The sequence below is a fragment of the Triticum aestivum genome, chromosome 2B (genome assembly GCF_018294505.1).
Source record: "Triticum aestivum cultivar Chinese Spring chromosome 2B, IWGSC CS RefSeq v2.1, whole genome shotgun sequence".
Lineage (NCBI taxonomy): Eukaryota > Viridiplantae > Streptophyta > Magnoliopsida > Poales > Poaceae > Triticum > Triticum aestivum.
The window spans coordinates 227,377,416-227,386,639 of NC_057798.1; the positions used below are offsets into that span (position 1 = coordinate 227,377,416).

Below are 9,224 nucleotides of genomic sequence, written 5' to 3' on the forward strand. Positions count from 1 at the left end.
TCCAATTGGATTATGCATTTTGACGGCTCCAAAATGTTGGCCGGTGTGGGGGCTGGCGTCGTATTGACGTCCCCAACCGGGGATACAGTCCAATACATACTCCAGATAATGTACACAAACTCCAACAACGCAGCCGAATACGAGGCCCTCCTACATGGCCTCCGGATGGCAATCTCCATGGGCATTCAACGCCTAGAGGTGCACGGGGATTCAAACCTTGCAATATCCCAAGTAAATGGAGACTTTGATGCCAAGGATCCGAAAATGGCAGCCTACCGTAACGCTGTCCTAAAAATGGCAGCTCGGTTCGAAGGACTCGAATTCCACCATGTAGCCAGGGATAATAACCAAGCAGCCGACGTATTGGCGGGCATCGGCGCGAAACGCGACGCTGTCCCTCCAAACATCTTCCTGGAACGGCTCTTTAAGCCATCCATACTATGGGAAGAGGAGTCCGGAAATAACAACCCGGAAGCAGCCACACTACCCAACACAGAACAATCTGACATAATCGGCGGCTCATCCGACGAAATAACTGTAAAAACCGTAAATATATATATATATATAATAAATAAATTAGATAACTATAATTTCAACGGCGTTGCCAAAACATTAATTAAAATAATAGAGACAACTACATTTATTACTACAACAAATAGCATTTAGTCATGCAAAACAAATTCTTCTCCAAACCTCCATATATTTTATAGACCCTTGTCTCATTTCTTTCACATAAAGTAAATGCCAACTAAGGGCCAGCCAAGCAAATTACACCTGTCCATAGTACAGCCCATAAGAGACACAAGTGGAGGCATGCATGCAAGACTTACCACGCATGCATGCTAGATGTAATGTGTCTTAAAACCGACATAGCTATTCACCCCACTATAAATAGGAGCCATCCCTTTCACTGGACCATTCTACCTCACACACACATACGCTGGAGTACCCCCACCACTTGCCTTTTCACCTTCTACCACACTGCTGTCCTTCACTGCGGTGAAGATCTTTGGGTTGCATGCGCCACCAGGTACAAATCAAGTACCTTGTTGTGTTAGCCCTTCTTGCTTGATTTCTTATCTATCTCCACCTCGGTTTGAATCAGTCCATAAGAATCTATTCACCTTGATCTATTTACCTTGCAGTAAAAAGAACAAAATGTTTGCATAAACACCCAAGTTAGTCAAAACTAATTAGATCAATTGCAAAAGCTTGTAAAAGTTTATGTGAATGACATCCGTGGTATGTACTAGATCTAACATGCCAAGAATCAAATCCTAGGTACTAGTAACTTGCTAAGACAGGTATGTATGTATCCAAAAGATCAACCTTCCAGTGTATACTACCTTGTCCTATTTATTAATCCCTGCCAATCTGTAGCAAACACTGAGAGATTGATGTTTATAATCTACTCACAAGTAATTATTATTTTTGGAGTTTCACTGCCACTGTTTACTTCTATATGGTGTTCAAGGATGAGTAGCACTAGTTAGGAACATCATTTAGATCTAATCAGTAGCAATACCATGACCACACCATAAATTAAATCTTGATTAATTTCATGGCCTTGAGATAAACAAAGAGAAAGAAGGCAATATGGCTGAGAGGGGAATAGTAGGGCCTGAGATAAAATGAACAATATATGCACACCCACGTTCACATATAGCAGGCACTTGTTGTGAAATTTGGAGCACTTCATGGAGAAGGAATTAGGATTAGTACTTACCAGCAGTAGCAGCAGGATGTGGCTAGTCCACACCGTTAGCAGCAGAGCCATGGCGACCGAGCAGCGCCGGTGAAGCCGCACACGCCCGACGCCCATGGCTGCACGCCTCGTGCGTGTGGCTGCGCTAGCGGAGGATGTAGGCATGGAGACGTTGTTGCCGCTGCAGCCGGTGGCAAGCCCACCAGACCTGGATCAGGCGGCGCTAGGATTGAGTGGTGGCGACGTTTTTGGCGGCGGCGGATCAAATAAATAGGAGGAAATGGTAGAGGGAGACGAGGGGAATCTGTAGGTGTCCGCCGTGTCGCCGGAGATGCCCGGACGGGGCAGATCAAGGCGACGGCGGCCGTGCTCTGTTCTTGGGGAAGAGAGAGAGGTGAGCGGGCTGGTTCTGTTCGTGGGACAGCAGAGAAGATGAGTAGTCTTTTTGATAGACTCGGGCTGGGGCTCAACCCGCGTAGTACTAGTAGTACAATACTAGGCTACTGTTCTTTTTACTTATCATTTCTTTTACCATTCTTTGGACCGGATGACATACGTGCATGCTACTCTGTTTTGGATGGCTTAATGCATTTTATCTCTCAATGGAACACTAGGACGTATCACCACTTAGTTAATTACATGTGGCTTGCTCAACATGGCCGTGTTGCTGGATGTTAGATTTTTAGTTAGGAAGATAAATAATAATATAAACATGTTCCTGAAATAATTACCAGGAGTCGATCTCGGACCCGTAGGAGCCACATCTGGTGGTTCCGAGTTGATCGAAGCACTATCCGGCAAGTCGTCATCTCCTTGACCATGTCTTGATAAATGTTTTTCGGGCTATGGGTCATTTCAAATTTTTTGCATAAGAATTAAAAATAAATATTTTTCATAAATGAAATGAGTTTTGGATCAGGTGGATCCACTGATTTGGCAATTGGATCAGATCAGGTGAAGTATCTGTATTAAATAGTTGTTACCCGAGCAGGGTTACATTATAAATAAATATTTGGTTGGTAGGGGAGCTCATGTTGATGAAGGCAACCTGGGTAGGGTTGGCTTGGATGGCGGGCTCCTCTACATAGGCTATCACATTAGGACACAACCAACTGGCGCTTACTTCAAAAGCAGCGCAAATCGTACTGACCATAGACCTGGAATGGGACGGGCTGAACCGACTACCCATGCCAAGTAGCTGCCTCTGCATGGGTGAGAAGGTGGCTGTAGCCGGGTAGGTACAGTCACCCTAGGGCGGGACCGCCATTCAGGGGTCTCGACCCGCGGGCCTTTAGTAAGGCAAGGTGGAAAAGCAGAGGTAGTGTACGGGCTGGTTAAAGGTTTTGGTTCCTTGGTCTAGTCGTGCGCACGGGTAGCGCATGGATGACTTGGACCAAGTGATGCTATGGGCAAAGCAGTACACCTCTGATCAGAGTAAATGTGATATCACTCCCAGCTTCCGGGTTTGGAAGTTCGTCGTGTGGGTTTTCCTCTAACACAGGATGTAAGATCCCATGTCGCTCGGTCGCCAGTAGATTTTATAAATAAAATTTTGTTTTCAACAAAAAGGGTTAAGGGAAAATATTTTTACTTACAAAGTATTTCTGAGCTAATGGCTCACTGGTTGTAGCCGTGGCCGATAAAGTTTTTCCTCTTTAAAGACTCATGCATCCACTTTTCCCGACGACTTGCGGGGTACGTATTTTATACGTACTCAGCTGCACTTATCTTGTTTTTCAGAACAAGAGAGTTATGAGAACTCTAAGGCGATAGAGAATGGTACTTATGATGAGTCTGGTCATCTTAATGACTTCGGTTATTCTGAAGTGGAGTATGTTTATGAGGAAGTCAACAATCAAGGCTATGAAGAGTAGATGCCCTTCATGATTGGTCTAGAAGGCTCGTAACTAGAAGTGGATGACGATCTATCGTCATGGTCGCTTAGGCTTAGTCGACACTTGAGGTGTCAATGTAATAAAAGCTTGCCTACTCATGGCAGCCGCATCGTCTTGTACATGATACTGTTCTCCTTAACTGATCCTGGCGCAACTCTGAAGTGATGGCTTCCGTTACACCTGACTCTGTCGGATGTAACGGGGCGTCACAGAAGAGGTGGTATCAGAGCAAGGTTAAGGAAACAGTCATGTACTTGGTTAGAGACCGTCTGAGCCCTAGGAAAGATAGGTTTCCTCCTTACCTAAAATAAACTAAAAGTTTTCTTAAAAAATGACTCAAGTCAAGGGAAGATTAAATAATTTAGACCACACAATTGTGCAAAAAAAATGTGTTTAATTATTTATTTACTGTCCTTGGTAAAATTAATTTTACACTGTGTTATAACTAACTAAATTCTTAAATTGCTTAATGTAGGATGACGAGTGGTAGGATGTTTGGTACGGGTGCTGAGTATGGTGGTTTTGCTCTGTTCTTGGTTGAGCTTCTTGGTCTTCTGGGTGTGTTAATTGCACCGTACTACACAGTGTTTCACGACCCTTGTTCCACGGGGTACTTAGTCACAGTGCACATTCCTGAGAGCTTAGATGTCCCTTCTAGGTACAGTGTTGCACGTTACGACTTTGTTTCAGCACTTCAGGGTGCGACACGGGATGCCGCTTTACACCTTTTCCACGCCTACCACCCTCTCCTTCAGTACATGGGCAGAGGCGAGTGGCCTCATCAGCTAGAGGAGGCAGGGAGTTCGTCTGCACCTATGCCCATTGTCGCTCCTTCGCCTTTTTGCGTCCACTTCCACTTTCCCTCCACTTTCACCACGTCCTCCTGTTTTACCTCCCACATTTTTACCACCACCAGCTTCGACTGCCGCTCGTCCACCTCTTTACCCGACAGTCCCACCCGCTCGTGCAGACCACCCAGCTCCTAGAGTTATCAGGGGTTCCTCCTCTCGTGCAGTATCGCGTCCCTCCACACCGTACAAGCGTCCACCTGCACCTTAGCTTGTTCAGGACCTATTAGATCAGGTTAACACTCTTCAGAGGCACTGTTCCGAGCTTGAGCGGGCGAACAACGAGATGTCCACTGCATTGAGGGACTACACCCGTCCGGGGATGGCCCTCAACCCTCTTCAGATCGACAGCTCACCTTCCGCCTCTCTAGGCCGGGTAGGGTACCCGATTGACCAGGAGTCTCTTGTCGCCGACGAGCCCTCCTCTCAGGTTGCTCCTACTCTGAGTTCCGTTGTAGTTCCACCACCTCCAGAGCACACTCCCCACACTCCACCAGGTTCTCCAGCTACTGACCCTGCTCCACCTTCTCCCGATGGCACCCCCGACTTGTCAGTGATTGGCGTCACTTACTCAGAGCTTCTAGCACTCGACTCCCGCCAGGTGTCTTCTCAGCCCCCGGAGTACCTTCATGTCGCTTCCGACGTCACACCCTCTGAGCACACTCCTTCTGAGTACCCGCTTAGCACCATCAGCATACCCGAGTCTGATGCTGCCGCACCAAGTGTGTCTCTGCCTGCACCGACTTCTGCTCTCGACCCCGACTTGCTCCTCACCGTTTCACCTAGTCCTCTTGTCAGGGAGGATTGACTTTCTACCAGTAGTAGTAGTAGTTAGTATTCTGGCAAGGTTGTAGCATCGTGCTAGATAGCTACTCCTCCCAGAGTTAGTTCCGCCACTTATTAGATGTTTAGGCAGATGCATGGAGGCTGTCCTTTTAGATCTTGTACATATCTGGAAAGGTCTTGTAGCCGTAGCTACCCTTCCAGAGTTTGCACAACCGTAGTTAGTCAGACTAGTTCCGACGGACAGATAGGTCGGCAGGTATACTTTTGTTCCAGGTACACGTGTAGATAGCCGTGGTAGCCTGATGATGCACGACATAGAGTCATATGTGGTGTTGCTACTATGTTATGTGATGTATCCATGTGGGCTGGTGGACTTATGGATGTACTGATATTCTATTACTAGATGATCTCGTGTGATGCATATGCCATGCCTCCATATTCATTTTAAATTCTAGTTCTTTTTATGCTCCTTGCTCTGAATGATGGAATACTGTATGTGATGTTGTTGCCACATTGTTGCCAATGCCTCATAATGGCGTCTGATGTATGGTAGATTTCTTTCTGGTGATCTCTTCATTCAAGTACATGCCTTGGTACATCACGTGTTGGGCTAGTATATATATTATGTGCTGATGCTGCTACCCTTTTCCTAGCACTTCATGAGTTCAACTGATGTATGTCAGACACTTGATGATTGCATGCTTTTAATCCAGTACATGAAGAACTTGTGTGTGCATGTGCATGTGCAAGTGGCTCTATTTTTGACTTGTGATTAATCTCTTGCCTCTGCCATGATAAAAAAATCACTTTGTTTGACTGCTTTTATTCTTCGGCCAACAACAAGTCAAAAAAATCGCAAAATTTTGTAGTATGCCGCTGTTAAGTGCACTGTTTAAATTGATACTCCAAAACAAGAAGCGTGAAGTGTACTATTTGAGCTAAAATATCATCGCTAATTAAACAAATAAAATTATTTTACATAAAGTAGCTATCATAATAACCTATGTCTTGCCCACCAGTTTGGCAGCGATGGCATCTGGTAATCAGTCGTTCGAAGACAATGGGAACCCATTAGATTTAGCGCCCGAGTCGCTAAGGAACATGGCAGATTTGCCGTCTAGAGTGACGTTACCTCCACCGCCACCATTACCCCCTCATGCCCCGGGATCCGATCAACTTTCTCTAATGTACCAGTGGATGGAGCAATCTCGTCGAGACTCTCTAGAACACCAGAATAAGTTCATGGAACAGATGTTTGGTATGATGAGAGGCCAACTGACTAAAAACTCAGAACAAGGTGTCACGATTGGAGACTTCCAAAAGACTAGACCACCAACCTTCTCAACTGCCACACATCCATTAGCCGCAGATGATTGGTTGATGGACATAGAGCTGAAACTTAGCACTGTGGGATGCACGGATCAAGAAAAGGTTCGGTATGCATCCCATCAGTTAATTGGTCCTGCTGCCACATGGTGGAGAAATGTCCAAATTATCATACCAGAAAACCACATAGTCACTTGGGACGAATTTAAGAGGAGATTCCGAGATAACTATGTCCCGCAAAGTGCGATGGAAATAAAAAGGAAGGAATTCCTGAACCTTAAGCAAGGGTCTAAAACCATCGCAGTGTACCTAGATGAATTTAACTCACTATCCCGCTATGCACCAGAGGACACAAACACTGAGACCAAAAAGGTGTACCGGTTCATAGAAGGATTGAACCCATCCATACAACTGATTATAGCTCCTATAAAAATAACTGAGTTCCGGGAGCTAGTAGACCGATTCATTACAATCGAGAACCGGCAAATCACCATAGAGGAAGAGCACAGGAAGAAAGCTAGGATGGACCCAAGGTTTGCCATGAAAAGTGGAAATCGTCCTGTTGGCCTAGTCCGCGTGCCAATGGCCGGGCCCGTCCGTCCTCCTTTCTGTCAAGCTCCTAGACCACCTTTTATGCCTCCGAGAGGCCCTATCAAATGTCATGTGTGCAGTGGACCACACTTGGCTCGAGATTGCCCAAAGGCGAGTGTTGTTTGTTTTGGTTGTGGGCAAAAGGGACACTACAAAACCAGTGCCCAAGCAAGAGTCAACCACAATCTGGTACAAATGGAGCTGTCCCACCTCAAAATAAGCGTCAGGCTAATTCAGCCCAAGTACACGGGAATGCGTCTACTGCCAACCGCGGGCGTGGTCGTGGCGGTCTCACATGTGGACCATTCCGCCTGGCGCATATGGATGTGGCACAAGTGGAGTCGGCTTCAGACATAGTGACGGGTAACCTACTAATCCCTCCTGGAGTAGGACTAGTATTGTTTGACCCAGGAGCAACACATTCTTTCATATCGCAATGCTTTGTTGAGACGCATAATCTAGACCGGACCCTCCTAGCCAAACCCATAAAAGTAGATTCACCTGGAGGCCCAATGATTGTTGAGCATGTCTGCCACAACCATCCCATTTGCATTGAGGGCATAACCTTTAATGCTAGCCTATTTGTCATTGGCCTAAGAGGGTTAGACGTTATTCTTGGAATGGACTGGTTAGCGAATCATGGAGCAAGAATGGATTGTGCAGAAAAATCCATATCCTTGAGATGCCCAGATAATAAACGGATAACCTTTAATAGTAGAAGAACCCAAGAAAAATCAAACCAAGCCTCAGTAGCCACTTTGGACAAAAAGGAGGCTAAAGATGTACCTGTGGTCCAAGAATTTTTGGACGTATTTCCGGAAGAATTGCCCGGGATGCCACCAAACAGGGAGATAGAGTGCACAATTGATATCATCCCAGGATGACATCCATATCAAAACGAGCATACCGTATGTCCGCGGAAGAACTAAAGGAATTAAGAAAACAATTGGATGAACTAGAAGAAAAGGGGTTTATTCGACCAAGTGTGTCACCTTGGGCAGCACCAGTCTTATTTGTTAAGAAAAAGGACGGAAGTATGAGGCTATGTGTGGATTATCGAGCCTTGAATGAGGCGACCATTAAGAATAAGTACCCACTACCCCGGATAGATGATCTATTTGACCAATTGAAAGGAGCCACCGTGTTCTCAAAAATAGATCTTCGGTCAGGGTACCACTAGCTAAAAGTAAAGGAAGAAGATATACCTAAAATTGCTTTCATAACCTGATATGGTCACCATGAATTCATGGTTGTTCCCTTTGGGTTCACAAATGCACCAGCAGTTTTCATGAACCTGATGAACCTAGTTCTCATGCCCTACTTAGATAAGTTTGTGGTAGTGTTCATCGATGATATTCTCATATACTCTCGAAGTATTGAGGAACATGCTGAACACCTCCGTATAGTGCTGCAGACCTTGAGAGAAAAACAACTCTATGCCAAATTCAAAAAGTGTGAATTTTGGCTAGAAGAAGTGTCCTTCTTAGGACACATTATATCAGGGAAAGGGATAGCCGTAGATCCTGCTAAAGTGGATGCAGTGTTGGCATGGAAATCCCCAACCAACGTAACAGAGATTCGTAGCTTCCTTGGTTTAGCTGGATATTATCGAAGGTTCATAGAAGGCTTCTCCCAGAAAGCAGCCCCTATGACCAAATTACTAAGGAAGGGAGTTCCATTTGACTGGAATGACAAATGTGAGCAAAGTTTTCAGGAGTTAAAGAAACGGCTCACAACCGCTCCTGTATTGGCTCTACCTGAACCAGGCAAAGCATTCACAGTATATTGTGATGCCTCTAGAGTTGGTTTGGGATGTGTGCTAATGCAAGATGGGAGAGCCATAGCCTATGCCTCTCGCCAGTTAAAGCCCCATGAACAAAACTACCCCACCCATGACCTCGAGTTAGCTGCCGTGGTATTTGCATTGAAGATGTGGAGGCACTACCTTTATGGAAACCGTTGTGAACTGTACACGGACCATAAAAGCCTCAAGTATATCTTCACGCAAAAGGAGTTGAATATGAGACAAAGACGGTGGTTAGAACTCATTAAGGATTATGACCTTAGTGTTAA

The 9,224-nt window shown here is 45.5% G+C and overlaps 1 long non-coding RNA gene across 1 annotated transcript; it reads right to left on the reverse strand.

Moving 5' to 3' along the window:
• Window positions 1-643: 643 nt before the first annotated feature.
• LOC123044506 (uncharacterized) lies at window positions 644-2,163 on the reverse strand. Its single transcript, XR_006420141.1, has 2 exons — window positions 1,727-2,163; window positions 644-1,138 (listed from the first exon to the last, which is right to left on the reverse strand). It is a non-coding gene; the product is annotated as an uncharacterized lncRNA (long non-coding RNA).
• Between the last annotated feature and the right edge of the window lie 7,061 nt (window positions 2,164-9,224).